This window comes from Triticum dicoccoides, chromosome 5B, assembly GCF_002162155.2.
Source record: "Triticum dicoccoides isolate Atlit2015 ecotype Zavitan chromosome 5B, WEW_v2.0, whole genome shotgun sequence".
Classification (NCBI taxonomy): Eukaryota; Viridiplantae; Streptophyta; class Magnoliopsida; order Poales; family Poaceae; genus Triticum; species Triticum dicoccoides.
The window spans coordinates 108,834,738-108,852,201 of record NC_041389.1 but is presented as its reverse complement, the minus strand read 5'-3'; the positions used below and the strand labels follow the sequence as shown (position 1 = coordinate 108,852,201).

The following is a 17,464-nucleotide window of genomic DNA, read 5'->3' as shown; positions in this document are numbered from 1 at the left end:
CAGGAATCGCGACCTGGCATACCAACGACGGTCAAGGTCAAGCCCCGCGTGGGGGCTGTCTTCTAATGACATAAAGCGCGAAAGCAGACATGAAGGAAAAGCAAGCCTCAGGAGAAGACAAAAGTTGCTCAATACATCATTAAGGATTTTAGTAAGCCTCAGGTACCGGCAGGAAAGAAAAGAGGGGCGACCTAAGGAGACGTGACGCCGCTGTCCTCGCCATCGTCGCCCTCGTGTTCCTCGGTCCCGCGTCGGTCTTCGCGGCTGTCAGGGGCGAACCGTACGCTCAGTGCATCCACGTGGTCCTCCACCCATTCCGCTAGGGCGTCGCTTATCACCTCAGGCATGGGGGCTATCACGGCCTTGAAGTCGAAGCCAGGGTCGGAGCGGAAGAGATGGCTGAAGACGCACGTCGAGGCCTGGGCAAGGAGGTCACGACTCACGACTTTCCATTGATTCGGCACCTGGGAACAAAGAGCACAGAGATTGTGACGCTCCAACCTATCGACTGCCAAGCAGTGCTGTTAGAGGTCCAGCCACAAGTACTTGTAAGAAAGCAATGCATCATAGGAAGAGAGCCCTAACGGTTCTTCATACATGCAAAGTATTGCAAATCAGGGGACTACAACTGGCATGTACACTAAAGCATGCTGACATTAGGTCCTGGTCAGTTTAGGGCCCAGCGCTTAGTTGCATGGTTTTGATATTTGAGGGATGCAAGTTTAACGGCCTTGAAGTTGAGGGTGTGAGTTGAACAGAGGTAAGGTAAACAGCTCAAGGACCTAAAGTTGGTTTTTTCTTAAATAATATTGGCATAATTTTCTCTATTTATGTAACATAATAAACTATGATCAAATTTAGCATCTATATTTAGTCCAAGTGGAAGTTGAAGTAATAATTATATCGCATGATTTGCTTTTCTTATTAAATACAGCCATGTCTGCATAGTTGGAAAGTTGCTATACAATTGTTTTCACATTTTGTTTTTCCCCGGCATTCTGTTTGTGTTGGTGTGATATAGTAGTTTTTTGTATATGCATGCCTTGTCTTCTAACACATTCAGTAACCTAACATGTTTACATTCTCTTAGCATTTAGAAGTCCTCAAGACAAATCTACATGGATTGTCTCGGAAAAATGCGAAGAAAGGGATATCAAAACTACACAAGGCATTCTTATATTGCACAGCTAATCTTGGAGTATGGCTAGCAGCAAAGGTGTGAGAACATACAATGATGCATGCTTGTATTACATTTGTGTAGCCCTGAAATGCCTTAACCTTTTTTTTAATTATTTTCAGGCTGCTGAGATACACTCAACAACTAACGAACAATTCTTATCTTTCTGGGGTGAAGAACTGGATAAGAATGTTGAAGGCTTTGTTAGAAGCTATAGTGAAGAAGTATACAGGGAACTCTCATGTTTTTCAAAGAGAGGTAGACATGCAGTTGTGATTTTTCGTTGTCTATTCAGCTTATATATTCCTGAAAGTCAATTTTGTACGAGTTATTTGGTGTATGACTATTCTTCCAATGCTGCTACTATTAACTCGTAATCATTATTTGTCGGTAAAGCACTGTACTGATTCGTAAGTTGTGTATACCTGGTGATGGCACAACACATGGTTGTGCTTTTCATGGTGTATCATATCACATCTGGTATCTGTCTGTCAAATCGTAAATGGCTCTGCTTTTAATGTTGTATCATATCACATCTGCTATCCATATACCAAGCAAAATGTTATACGACAACAAATTAAAATTCACTTGTGAACATATCATCCTAACTTGAAATGAGGTGAAAGATACCATCGATCTGTTTAAACACAAAGTTAACTATTATACCATGGTTTTTTTGACCCTCTGCTATTTTCATAGGTCATATTGGTGAAGATTTTGCAGCTGATTTGCAAGATGGGTTATTGACACCTAAAGTTCATTGTCTTGTTCAGTTTCTTCTGGAATACAGGTGGTAAAATACTTGGACCTTATATTTAGTATGCCAATTTAGTTCACATGTTTACTCCCTTGATTGCATTGGCTTTGCTACAACTGTCATGTGCCCCAGTTATCCGTTTAGGGAATAATATCCCGGTAGTTAGGAAAGATAGGATTACTTGAGATCCAAGTTATCTATCTCCATATATACGAGGACTTGTACCCCTTATCAATCAAACAATGAATCAAGGGTTTAGTTTGTATCTCTTAGTCTAGCCTATTTATCCTGGATGTTCCAAGATCGATCTAATTAGAATGTGGTGAACAATAGTGCTGTACTCATTTTGTCTAATTACATTTTCCCCAAAACATCAACTTTCAGCCTCAGTCCAGTGAAATGACCAGTAAAAAGTGGGACATGGGTATAAATGAAGTTGAGATTCTGAAAAATAACATCCAAGAAATGGACCAGTAAACAGAGATATTGGACAAGGGGATGGCTATGGTACAGTGCATAACTTACATAAACATGTCACATGGTCACTGTCAATGTGATTAGTTCCTTCGTTCTACACGAATTTAGTGACTAAAACAACACTTTTTTTTGTGCATGTGTAGTTTCTCATTAAGTTCATTTTGTTTCAGTAGAATAATCTCTCTCTCTTTCAGGCACATGCAAGACTTAAGATGCATTGTATTTGTCGAGAGAGTTGTTACAAGCATTGTATTGGAGTCTCTCCTGTCCACTATCAATCAAATGCCTGGGTGGATTGTTAAACACATTGCAGGAAACAGACCTATGTTTCACAACCAGAGTAGAAATAAACAAACGGAAATTGTTGACGCCTTTAAAGGAGGAAAGGTTCGCCATTAATACTGTTGTCCTGTGCTCACATTATGTTAATGACATGATAATTCTCTGATAGGAAAGGGATGTTCCTGTAGGTACATATAATTGTGACTACACAAGTATTGGAGGAGGGGCTGAATGTGCCAGGTTGTCACTTAGTAATTCGCTTTGATCCACCCACAACTGGGCGCAGCTTTATACAGTCACGTGGTCGAGCTCGGATGCCAAACTCTGACTATGTTTTGCTTGTTAGAAGGCATGTCTTTTGATTTATGTTGCTATTTTTTTGTTTCCAGCACAAATTTTATTTAATTGTTCATCTTCATGCAAATTAAAATCTTTGTCTTCTATATTGTGGACATTATCCACAGCTTTTCCCACTTCATCAGTTGAATAGCATGTGCTCAGTATATAATCCTTGGTTATTAGTACCAGTAAATTGTTGTTCACCTATATTACTCAGTGCGTTTCATTTATCAGTTGAATTGTTTATATTGGATTAAGCATACCTGGTTAGATGTTAAATGCTAGTGTTCAATTAATATTGTGAGATGGCTTGATGGGACTGCCGATATGACTCCAAATCCTGTTATGTTCAAATCTGAAACAATCAATAAAGGCCAAGTTCAAAAGCCACTTGTTTGCTTTTTCATTAAGAACCCAAAATTTACTAGTGTTTCCTAGTGTTCACTTAATATTGCAAGTTGGCGTGATGTGAGTGCCGGTATGATTCCAAATTCTGATATGTTTTCTTGTCAGATCTGTATGGAAACCGCAGGTAACCATAACATAGTATGGATCTGTTTTCAATCGAGATAACTATATTTGAGTAGAAAACCGTCCGATTTTTTGCTCGGTTATTGGTGGAAACTATTCAGCGCCTATTTTATTATCAGTAGTCTGATCAGATCTGTTAATTCTATTCCTACTGATCACATTTTTCTGTTTAGCTACAAAATGTGGATTCATGCTACAGTGAAAAAAATGATATACTCAAGTTGTGTCTTAAGTTGATTTATTAGTACAGTTTCCTCTTGAATTGCAAGCAACCCCTACTTTACCTTTGTTCTCATCATTTTACTTCTTGTTCTTTCTGTATCAGGGGGGATGCAGAGGCCCACTCTAAGACACTGAAGTTTCTTGCAAGCGGGCAAATAATGCGGGAAGCATCTCTGAAGCTTGCATCTACTATGTGTCAACCACTTGAAGACACCTTGTTGCAGGAAGAATATTACCGTGTTGAATCCACTGGAGCAACTGTGACTATGAACTCCAGTGTCCAGTTGATTTATTTTTTCTGCTCGAAGCTCCCATCTGATGAGTCTGTTCTATGTACCTTAAATTATGGTTCCTTCTGTTTCATATTGCAAATCATTTTCTGGCACAAGTATCTTATGTTTCTCATGGATTATATCTCTGTCCCAGATACTTTAAACCTCTACCGAGATTCATTATTGACAAGGAACTACGTACTTGCACCCTGTACCTTCCCAATAGCAGCCCTGTGCAGGCTGTTAATACAGAAGGAGAAGTTTCTGCCCTCAAAAAGGCAGTTTGTCTTAAGGCCTGCCGAGAATTACATGCTGTCGGCGCTCTTAACAGATTATCTGTTACCAGAATTTGGTTTTCCATGTGAAGAAGAACCCGACATTGGTATGCTTATCATTAAAAACTAACTAATTCACTTGGTCCAGCTATTGTAATTTATGCATATTTAGCTGTGATGGATTATGCAGGGGGTTTACTATGCAGGTTGTGCTGTTTGATTATGTAGGTTATTGTGCAAGTTGTGATGGTTGATTATGCAGGTTGTGCTAGTTCATTGTGCAAGTCGTAATAGTGGTAATTTAATTTGTAGTGTTGGTGACTAAAGAGACTCTTTCCTGACAGCCTACCACGAAGAGAAGAAAGTGCTCTCAGGGTAGTTGATAATGTTGAGTTCTTTGGGCCTTCTTTGGGTTCTTAAAAACTGCAAAACTCAACCTATGCCAAATGATTTTATCCTAGATAGTCATGGTACTCATGTTGCATGGTAGGTTAGGCTCATAATTACAATTGGCTCTTCTGGTACAAACATATTGAAATATATTCAACAGTACAAAGTTATCTTACATGAATTATACTTGGTACTTGTTGATTTTGGATTTTCATTATACTTGAAAAGTGTAGGCTAAGAACTCAGATTGAAAAATACAAGGTTACTCGTCGCAAACGTATTCCCTCTTTGCCGCATAATATTGTTCAATATGAATATGTACATGCTATTGGATTGGCCTCGCGCATTAACATTGCTTCATCGTTCCTCTTGTAGTTGTTGAGAAATACCAACACGAGCAGCCTGAGTACTTTCCAGAGGAATTTGTGTACAATTGGTTATCCTTTTCTCGTCTTGGAATATATTATTGCTACAAGATTTCAGTAGAAGGGTGCTTGAAAACAACTTATTGTCCAAATGATATACTTCTAGCTGTGAAATGTGATTTGGGACCAGACTTTGTCTCTACCTCACTAAAATTGTTTGGTGAGCAAGACAATGCTAGTGTTGCCATGAAATATGTGGGAATCATTCATTTGAATCAAGAACAGGTAAGTTAGGGGCTTATGTTTGATATTATCATTCTTATATAGTCCTTCCTCCGTTTCATCAATGGAATTTTTTCTGTGCTAGTCTTCGTGATGAATAGCATAATGTTTGTTTGTTCAGGTAGTTATGGCAAGAAGATTTCAGACTACTATTCTTTCTTTGCTTATTAATAAAGACCATTCTGAGGTCATTAATGCTGTTAAATACTCCCATGAGATGCAAGTGTCCATTGGAATTGTCTATCTACTGCTACCCTTAGTTTCTGGCAAAGTTGATTGGTGCAGTATCAAGTTCTCGACCTCGCAAGTATATGATGCCAGTAATAAGGATAACAGACATTGCCATTCTTGTAAACAAGTTGATTTACTGCAAACAAAAGATGGTCCTCTGTGCAGATGCATGCTTCAAAATTCCATTGTTTGTACCCCTCACAATAGCAAATTCTATGCTGTTAATGGGTTCCTTGACTTAAACTCCAAATCTCTTCTGCACCTTCGTGATGGCAGTGCCCTTACCTACATAAACTATTTCAATACTAGGTATAAGTTTGTCCTTTTAGTGTTAATCTATCTGCACCCGAATATATATGTCCTCACTGATTGCTTTTTCAGGCATGGACTCAGTCTAACACATGAAAATCAACCCCTGTTGGCAGCCAGGAATCCTGTTGAAGTGCGGAATTTCCTCCAGAAGCGCCATTATAAAAATAAAAAAGGTTAGTTTTGACTCGTGCATGCTTTATTAGAAGCGTATTTTTAGTCATTCTTTCATATGACATGGGTGCTGCCAACCGCTGTCTGGGCATTCTGCAGATGCTGATTTGCAGTTTCTGATCGTCTATAACTGAGTATGACCTGATTATTATGTGGGTCGTGGCAAATCTTCAAGCTGTTTTAACTTTGAACTTGGTGTGTGTTCATGCTGTAAAATCAGAGTGTACTACGCACCCTTCTGGGGTTCTATACAGTTAATCATATTCTGTCCTAAAATGTGAATTCTCTTAACAATGAATTTTAGTCTGTGTCAACTTTCACAAATCATGCATCCTCCCCATTGTGTCTGCGAAGACAAGACGCCATCCTGCAAGCCTTTTTGGATGCACAATGGGCTCCTTCCCTTTGCATACCTGGGTCTTCCCCTGCACCATCTGGCTGTCCTTTCTCGATGCAAAATTGACTGCTTTCCTTTTGCCACCTTGGTCTTCCCCTAGGTCTCACCAAACTAAGAATCAGACACTTTCTGGCCCTGAATGATCGAGTTGAGCATCGCCTCGCCGCCTGTTCATACTTTCTTTCCCTTGGTGGCCGGCAAAGAAAGTGTGATGAGTAGAATGTGCGGTGTAGTCATATGACTTGGACAAAGCCCATTCCACATGAGCTGATCTTTGGTGTCAGGTATTGGGGAGTGGGCGTTGATGACCTCGATTATGTCGATGAGCTCCACGATCCCTTGCGTGTTGAGAGCTCCTGAGATATCATGGATCCATCCTACCTCCCCAGGGCTTCAGGGTCCTTCTTTTCAATGTGCGTGGCAGGGCCGCGGCAACTAGGACCGGCGCGAACCGTCAATTCACCTTTCAGTCCAGAATCTGGCTCGTGTTCCGTTGCCAACAATGACCTTCAAGGCGGCATGAACCAGCCCAGCAACATGACAGTTTTCCATTTATCCTTCAGCAGAATTTTTGTCCAAGGCTTTGAAGGTTCACCTAGACCAGCGCGCCCTAAGTCTCCGGCCGATCTTTCTGAGCTCTTTTATACCAAGACCACAAAATTCAGCTAGGCAACATATGTCATGCCACGCCACCGCACAGCTGCCCCCATTGGCCTCTCTCCGACGCCACCAAAGGAAATTCTTGATTTTCTTGATCATGGCGCCGCACACCCATTTTACTATGTTTGACAAGAAATGTTTGAGTTAGTGCTGCAAATGGTATTGATTGTATCATGATGATTCTACTGCCTTTGGACACGGTCTTAGTTATCTAGCCCGCAAATTTGCTGACCATCTTGTTGAGAAGGGGCTGGAAACCACTGCGGTTGAGTTGCCAAATTGATATGAGCAACTCTAGCAAAGTTGCCATGTGCAGTCGCCAAAACGCATATGGAGCATGCTCCATGAAATTTTGGAGACGTGCAAACTGGTCAGTCACCATATCTCAGCCTCCAATTGTTTTCGTACTTCATTCAAACACTTGGATTAAAACGTTTCATATCATTTCAAAAGCAGTCATGGACAGCTTTTTTAAACAAGTTGCATGAACAAAAGATAAAGCATCATGCACATTCAACTGACATATACAAATAACATGTCGCCGGCTCCGGTGTGTGCACCATTCCCTCCTTCGGCGTGTGCACCGTGCCCTCATCCGGCGCGCTGGGGAGTTGTGCGTGCGTGGGGAGGATAAAACCCTAGGCTCTAATACCATGTTAGGGAAATTGCAACTTGTATTCCAAGTGGCCATATATATCACTAGAGTTACTAAGCTCCCAAGAATTCAGAGCTCCTGGTGAATCGGGGTCTTTGGAGCCAGTTCGTGAGTCCAGTTGTTAATATGTGTTACGCTGCCTATACCTGTATATGGGCCTGCTGTGAGTCGTGGCGGTTGTAATGGGCCTTTTTTGCGTACGTTTCGGTGGTTGCGTGCGTCTCTCGCTTCTCGATTGTTTTTGTTGGCGACGGCTGTGCGTCGGTTCCTAGAGACGGCGTCGGTGTTCCCTGCGCTGGTGACTGTTGTTTTCTCGGGGAGAGTGAGCTGGTCCTGCCGTCTGAGGCTTCGTCTTCCGCATCGCCCTTGTCCGGTTTGCTGGGTGGCCGGAGGTGTTCACTCGACGTCCGGTTGCAGGGCTTGGTGGGCTGTTGGTGTTTCCTGTGATGCATTGATTTCCTTCTCCATTCTTGGTTTTTATCTCCTGATTGTGTAATAGGGCATTGGATTGAGGGTATGATTTTTGTGTGGGTAAAAAGGATTATGATTTTTTGGGGAAGAGGATAGTCGATGTGTGTTCCTGAGATGAGTAGAATCAATTTTCGGTGTGAACATGGATGCGCCGCCGCCTAACGCGCTTCCTCCGGTGTTCTTGATAAGCATGCGTTAATTATCATATGCTCACATCGATTCCCCATGCCCTGCGCCAAAGAAGTAGTACTCCTGGACCACCACACGCCCTCCATGCCTTACCCTCCGCCTAGGCCAGATGTATCAGCACGGAGGCCACCTGACTCGCTTTTAGGTGAACCCCGTTGAGTCTCATCATCCCAGAGATCATGGTTTTTCCTCTGAGGCCCGTCAAGGACATGCATGACCTCCAGCACATCGCACCAAGGGGTAACAATCGGCATCAAAACTTCCTTAAATTGTGAGAGTACTTACGCCATGCATGTCGTCTGCAATTTCTTCATTTTCCAGGCATAAACATACCTGCCTAATGAGTGCTTTGATCTCACAGCGACCCAGCTCCAAAAAAAATTTCATAATAATTCACGGTGCGCTGCATCCATGTATAACTAGCAACACAACTGCAGAAATCCCCTGCCAAAAGGCACGTATAGGTCAGTCAGAGAGAAGGCACAACTTATTCAACATGTTGTTTGGCCATCACTCTTTAAAGAACTGTTTGGCCATTTCAATATAGAGTTACTACTAAAAAACAGTTTATCTGAATTTCGTTCTGCATATGTATACACAACAATTATATATAGTACGTGCACCCTTCTCTCTCTCTTTTTTCCTCCTAGAGATACATACGATGAAAAAAAAGTAGTATAATTTCTACTCCCTCTGATCCAAAATAATAAGTACTATGATTTTTGTTCAATTTTGAACTAAAACCACAACACTTATCTTGGATCAAAGAGAGTAATAAATATAAGATATTGAGCTCTGTTGGAATGCTGCCTCTTGGTGTGAGGCTTTTTTTTTTTGCATTGGTGGTCCCGCATGTCAGGGCGGATCAGTTGTGGGCTACGTTTGGGCCTATGCGCACACGAACGTGTCAAGATGGATTATGTGTCAACACGGTTGGATGTCTACATGTGCCAGCAAAGTAGGAACATTTTTGGGGGGAAAACAAATGAAGAAAGTTAGAGGAAATAAAGGTCCATTTTGGTGTATATATATGCTCAGTTTGGTTTATGTACGATGAAAACTGACGATACACCTGCACGCCTAACAACTAGCAATGGTAACACCAAATTGAACAACATAAATCGAATAAATTAGAAATGTCTGTCAACTCAGTTCGGTTTGATGTTTGGTTTTTGGTTTTAAAAAATGACTTAACTCATGAACGAAGAACTGCGCGGCAAAGCGCGCGTCACCCTCTAGTACACGTACAAGTGTGGTAAAAAAACCTAGGCTCTAATACCATGTTAGGGAAATGTCAACTTGTACTCCCAGGTGGCCATAGGCCAGTATATATACACGCACAGGTGTGGTACCGTTAAGCTTCATGCACTAGCCAACCCAACCAAAAGTACGAACTGATGGAAAGGGCACACTTCAACACCCCCTGTCATGTGTGGCGCTGGAAGGAAGTCGACACTTGGATAGACTCAGAGGTATGGCTCAAAAGGCCTAAATGTGGACACAGAGGGGCGCAGCAGCAATTTTTGGATAAATTGCTTTCTGGATAGGGGTTCTTACAGAACTTGGTAGTGACTGGCTTCAGCCTTCACCATCCTCACTCCCCAGAATTAGCAGAGGCTGCCCCCTATGTTGGAATGCTTGAAGGTGAAAAGCATCTTGAGTAGGGTCATATGTTTTTTATTTTTTAAGCTCGTGCTTAACAACAACAACAACAACAACTAAGCCTTTAGTCCCAAACAAGTTGGGGTAGGCTAGAGCTGAAATCCATAAGATTTCGAAACCAACTCATGGTTCTTGCATGTGGCTAGCTAAGTTCCACGCAGCCCTGTCCATGGCTAGTTCTTTGGTGATATTCCAGTCCTTCAGATTTCTCTTTTACTGACTCCTCCATTGCTATGTTTGGTCTACACAGACCTCTCTTGACATTATCAGCACGCTTTAACCACCCGCTATGCGCTGGAGTTTCTGGAGGCCTGCGCTGTATATCACCTAAATCAGGTTTCATGGGCAGCATGCATTAATGAAACATGCACAATGAGTTAGAATTAAACACTTATCAGTAATTGATCATACTATTTACCAGAGATTGGTTGTTACAGCTGCGACCATGAGATCATACTTTGTTACAGAATCTTGCCGTTCATGCTTAAGCCCTCTCAAAATAGGGGCCTTAGGAAGCATGTATATTTTGCATAACTATCGATTGAATATGCATAATGAGTTAGTACTTACTTTGACCATACGTCAATTAGAAGAGCTTGTTTGTTACAGCTGCGCCCATGACTGACTTGATCATACCTTTCCTTGTTGTAGAATCGCGCACTTCACATGGTGTTGAGTTGCCACCTGAGCTCTGCAGACTAGTCATCTCGCCGGTGTCTAATAATACCCTGTACAGCTTCTCGGTCATTCCTTCTGTCATGTACCGCATCCAGTGTCTGCTTCTTTCAGCAAAGTTGAAAAATCAACTGGGCCCAACAATGCAGCAGTTTGCCATACCAGCTCTGAAGGTTCTTTTTCTGATCAAAATTTTCTGTTTGATTTCCAACTTATAGCTAATATATTCTTACATGTCAGAAGGAAACTTGTATTTCCCCCCTTTTTAAGTTTTCAGAATAGATATTTCTGGCAATGTGAGTGTGCTACTTTTCTAGGTTTGGAGTAAGAATACCAGCTTTGAGTTTTCCATTGTGAAACATAAGTTCTTTTTTACCGAAAGCTATTGGGGAGGCCCCGACAGTAGTGAAACATAAGCTCTAATTTTTCATTGTTGTTTATCATTACAATAATATATAGGGCTGAGACTGGTTAGTCCATAGTGGGGTGCCTTGATGCTGTAGCCAGTATACATGGGACTCTGAATATTTAACTTGGAATTCTTCCCAGTGAGTATTTCTTATACTTGGAATTTTCTTTATATATTTACAACTCACTTGCAGATTCTAGAAGCAGTAACAACCAAGGAATGCCAAGAGGAGTTTTCACAGGAATCATTAGAAACTCTGGGGGATTCTTTCCTCAAGTACGTCGCCACACAACATTTGTATGGCAAATACAAGCTTCAGCATGAGGGAACATTAACCAAGATGAAGAAAAACTTGATCTCCAATGCAGCTCTATGCCAGCTGGCCTGCAACAACAATCTTGTGGTAATTTTGTTTTTAAGCTAGTCATTTTGTTCTGAAGTATATTTGCTCTTGCAATGTCATGCTGCATTATGGAGCCCAAAATTATTTCACATCCATTATCTAATTATGCATACCATGTTTGGACATACCTAATTGCTGTCTCAACATTAGGCAGTGTTCCGCATTAGCCCACAGCTTAGGAAAAATAAGGGATCAAGTGCTGTTTCCAGTTGTAATCGTAGGCCAAAGGAACAAATATATAGAGCCGACACATCACCTTATGCAAATACTGAAGGTTGGTCTGACCTATGTTCTCTCACTAGCATTGGTGGGTCTGGGGTTTCCCTTATCTGTTCCACTTGCATGCACTATCTGAGCAGTGGCTCAACTGCCAACGAGTGAGCTGGGCTGTTCCTGCAGGGTAACGAGGATACAATTTTCTTGTCATCTTTTGTGCAGATTTTTCCTAAGCTGGGGGCTGGGCAGCGAACGGTTTGCTAATACATTCAATTCGTGGCATTGCTATATCTGTTCCTACTTTCTGGTATGACATGGCTAAGACCAGGTTATGCAATGAAACACAAATTCCATGTTTATGCAAACAAATATAAATTCCATGTGAACAAAAATTATTCACTGCTAAAGTTGCATGCGGTTTGTTTTCCTTTTACCGAAAAAGGCTTCCGCCCCACTGTTATTTTCCTTTTACAATATACTAGCATCGATGGGGAGCATTGGCTCAGTGGTAAAGCTGTTGCCTTGTGACCATGAGGACACGGGTAATCCTGGTAACAGCCTGTTGCAGAAATGCAGGGAAAGGCTGCATACAGAAGACCCAAAGTGGTCGGACCCTGTGCAAGCGGGAGCTACGTGCACCAGGCTGCCTTTTTTCTTTAATATACTAGCATCTTTTTTCCTCACACTGCACAGAATTAAGAATATATGATCATTATTTTTTTATCAGTTGCTAGATAACATTAGTTCCCCTTCTGTTTGGTTGCCAGGGTTACATTCAAGGGGAAGAGTTTAACCCAAAAGGTTGGATCATTCCAGGGCTTGGTTACGACATGTGTGGTAACAGCAAAATTTCCTTTTTAAGCTCCAATGATATGCACACTTTGAGAAAAATGTCTGTTAGAAGTAAGAGAATAGCAGATACAGTTGAGGCGTTGATTGGAGCCTACCTTGGTGCTGCCGGAGAACAGGCTGCATTTGTTTTCCTAAAATCATTAGGATTGGATATAGAATTTCACAGCAATATTCCACTTGAAAGGAAGATTGTATTAAAATATGAAAAGTTCATCAACGTGAGAAGTTTGGAAATGATTCTTGCTTATGACTTCAAGGATACCTCATTGTTAGTGGAAGCATTGACACATGGGTCATACCAGACTGCTGGCGCTACTGCATGCTATCAGGTTGATATGAAAACCTCTGGACCTCTCTATCTTAGTTTCAGTAGCTCCTCCTTATTTTATCTTTCATAGAACTTCCTTCTTCATCAAGTACATAGATATAAACACTGTTGCTACACTGGTAAGTGGTAACCATGGCACTACGTGCCTGCCTGTGGGATAAATTGGCTATGCAACCGCACTAACTTTCTTTTAATGCATGAAGTCTATAGAAAATAATATTTAATGCATTTTATATATATTGTGATATACATGAATACAGCCTACCCCAACTTGTTTGGGAATAAAGGCTTTGTTGTTGTTGTTGTTGTTGTTGTTGTTGTTGTTGTGATATACATGAATATAATCTAGTAGTTAATATCCAGCTGAACTATATCCATACAAGACTAAGCATAATGAAATATATGACATTATTGTATTATATTAACATTTTAAAAGTGTCAGGAAACACAACAGCACATATGTATGCTCATTCAAGAAGATAATTATTGAGGATACAGGACTAAGCCTAATGAAATACTACTCCGTCTCATAGTATAAGAACGTTTTTCAAGCTTAACGTTCTTATACTGTGGGACGGAGGGAGTACATGACAGTATTACCTTCGTCCTGGTTTATTAGCCCCCTTCGTAATTTGTGCCAAATTTTGACTGATGATTTAAACTGACAAAATATTAATGCATGTCAACAGAAATGATATAGTTGGATTCGTATTTGAACATAGTCTTCAATGATATAATTTTTGGTCACATGCATGAACATTTTATTTGTTAAATTTATGGTCAAAATTTGACACAGAATACAATGGGGACCAATAAACCAGGACGGAGGTAGTATTATGTTATATTAACCTTTTAAAAATATCGGGAAATACAAACATATTTTTGCTCATTCAAGAAGAGAATTATTGACTCCCTAACAAGTTTGCTTGATGGATAAATAACTGTGAACGGTAAGTAACGGTGTCAGTGGTGGAGCTATAGTATCGAATCTGGGCGGGCCAGTACAAAGGAAAGGCCACCATTTGTGCTCTCATGACCCAGTCTGGTCTTAACCCCTCACTGTTTTCGCTATTGGCTGGGCGGGCCATGGCCATTTGGCCTGGCTGTAGCTCCGCCAGTGAATGGTGTCATGTGCAAGCTGCAGTGGCTCTGCTACTGTTGAAATAAGCAGCACCTTCTGGAATTCTTGCATGCAGATCCTCCATTTACATTGTTCATAAGTAAAATCATTTAGTTCAGATTAGAGATAAGATTAGTAGTCTGCGAGTAAGATCTTTTTGTTACTACACCATGTCTGGCTTATGTAATCACAAATTTAGATTTTGCATACTGATGTTTCAGATATAACTAGATGCACTTAAAATGTTTTAGTGGGCTGGACTGAAACTGAGGTGCCAAAAAATCGACCCAGCTGATTTATGGTAGCCCACTTATACAATTGGGGTGCCAAAAGGTGGACCCTTCCAGTTTATGGTAGCCTGCACTTCTACACTCTGATGAAAGAATGAGAAGTTCTTGTTGTCTTGATGACACCACAAAAGTTTATATTAGTCATTTTGAAGACTAGCGACTAGCGAGAACGTGAGATTTGATAGAAACTTTTGGTTGCTATGGTTGACTCTATTGGTATGCAAATTCAATTGTAGCACTCTGAAGAATATACACTGTAGCTGAATTGAAGTCTATATCAAGATGTATAAATAGTTGGGTAATTTCTTTGAGTGATGTTCTTACAATTTTATGCCCTTGTGCAGAGGCTTGAGTTTCTCGGTGACGCTGTGTTGGACCATCTCTTCACTATATATTTCTACAGTCAGTACCCTGAATGTACTCCAGAATTGTTGACAGATCTTAGATCTGCTTCCGTCAACAACAATTGCTATGCGCATGCAGCTGCTAAAGCAGGACTAAACAAGCACATTCTTCATTCGTCATTACAATTGCACGGAAGGATGGCTTACTACTTTGAGAATTTTAAGCAGCCATTTACAGGTCCATCACATGGTTGGGAAGCTGGCATTGGTCTACCCAAGGTGCTCTTCTTCTGTTTGATGATTTTGATCCGTATAGTTATTATTCATTCCATGCTTTCTTGCACTTCTGCTTTTGCTTGGTCTGGTATTTGCTTGTACTCTTTCAGTAACCCCTCAAAACATATGTACCATTCATTCCATGGTTGCAAGACAGGGATACAAAATCACCAGACTCACAGCCAACCTAGGCTGGTACTGGTTACTGTGCAGTTCCTTATTTTAATCTGTAAAATATCACCTTCCAACTTTTGAGTGCGACTGTAGGCGACCTATTACCGATCCAAATTTGCTTGGCTTACATTTTTGTTTATGCAAATACACATCATTGCCTGGATAACAAATATTTGAAATTCAGGTTATTGAATCACGTATCTAATAGGGATAAGGCAATGGCTGATGACAAAACTATCACCTCTTTCCCTCAACATGCTCTTTGTTCATTAGCTTTGGAGTAGAATATGAGTTCAAATACAAATTCAAGTTCTAAAACTGTGCAGGGTGTTTGGAACAACTATTGTTGAGAGAGTCTCGAGACGTGGTTGCTCTATAGGCTTTCTAATCTGGATACAGTTTCTAGATTTTCATATGCATCCTATATTTTGTCCACTTGTGGATTCTTTTCATTTCCGTCACATAACTGATGTTTTGCCTGCTGCTTATTTGCAAACAAAGCAGGTTCTTGGGGATGTTATTGAATCATTAGCTGGTGCCATTTATCTTGACAGCAAGTATGACAAAGAGGTGGTTTGGAAAAGCATGAAACAGCTATTGGAGCCTCTCGCGACGCCGGAGACGGTTGAGCGTGACCCAGTGAAACTGCTGCAGGAATTTTGTGCTCGCAGGTCTTATAGCAGTTCTTACACAAAGGCCCAGAAAGATGGAGTATCTTCGGTGGTTGCGGAGGTACAGGTAGAAGGCACTACCTACTCAGCAACAGAAACTGGCCCTGATAAGATTGTCGCCAAAAAGCTTGCAGCGAAGTCGCTGCTAAATAATCTGAAGGCTATAGTGCCATGACACGCTGCATTTGCAAATGATCTAACACTGTGTAGCTCCTTCTGACTTCACTTGTATTGTAACTAGCCTGTAGGTAGCCTTTTGAAGTTTTTGTGGGAGTAGCGTGTACTTGACAAATGTGCAGCCCAATTATTGCATGTGAATATTTAGATCATGAAATCTGGTCTGTTCATGATCTAGGAAGCATCTATTGAACTGCACATCTGTAAAGTACGGGCAAAGTCTCTCAGAGCCATGGTACAGACGCCAATGCTATAGTATTCCTACTTTTCTACTTGTACAGTTGTAAGCACAATCTTGTTATCTCGGCGATATTAATATATTCTCCTTGTCAAAAAAAATAGCACAATCTTGACTCTTGAGTGGGACGCTGGAAAATCCTTCTCTCCATAGGGCAGGGCAGTGCAGTGCAGGTATCCTTTTTAGGGGAGGCACATACGTGCAGGTCATTGTACTATTAATTTCGAAATGATAGGATTCCTGCAAGAAGAAAAGAGTAGTAAAGTTAATTATGAAAAACCGAGTGAAAATCAGATTGCCTAGTTAATTATGAAAAACCGTCACAACCGCTGAGTGGCACACAAAGATACCCACTCACACCATTACAAGGAGGGCCTCATCGAGACAGAATGCATGTGTCATCGTCATCTCTTCTCTAGTGATGTCATCACCATCCTTAACATTGAGCAAACGACTCTGACTTTGCCGTAGGTGAACGTCGACTCAATCCACACTATAGAAGTCCGGTGGAGCTAAATGAAGATCCATGTTAGGACTTAGCCACCTGCGACTACTTGACAAAGTATTGCGACAGAGAACTAGACATGGCTGCCGCTGCAGAAGATCACCGAACAAACAACCTGTTGCCTGTCATCTACTCTGACAAATGAAGTCTTCTGTGGCTAGATTCGCTTAAAGATTGGGCCTTTATAATGGTTTTAAAGGGAGTAGAGCGTTTTGGAGTTTGACCTCCATGGAGGCTGAAATTTTTGAAAAATTCAAAATTCAAACTTCTCGGTTCAAAAAAATATCTGATTTTTATCAAGTATACAAGGAGCGTGATGTGTTGTGTGTAATTTTTTAGGATGAAATACTTTGAAACGCAAGTTGTGCAAAAAAATAAAATAAATGATCCTTTAAATTTTTGTAATGGCTTTATTGTGGGAAGTCAAATTCCCTAAACCAGCACCTTATAAAAAATTTCTCTCCTGTTTTATATATTTATTGGACGCGACTAACCACCAGCCGACTGGTGGTTAGCGACAAATCCGCACGATCGTACACCTGCGTCCCTTCCCGCGCGTGACCCACTTCGGCAGCTCCACCCACGACCCAGCCTTCTCTCGCGAGGCCCACCGCGCGCAACACATTGAGGCCCAAGACAGTTAACACAGCCCCTTTGGCCCACCCCCCC

The 17,464-nt window shown here is 41.2% G+C and overlaps 1 pseudogene; it reads left to right on the top strand.

Moving 5' to 3' along the window:
* LOC119307655 overlaps positions 1–16,385 on the top strand; it is a 27,071-nt pseudogene extending 10,686 nt beyond the window's left edge.
* Positions 16,386–17,464: the final 1,079 nt, after the last annotated feature.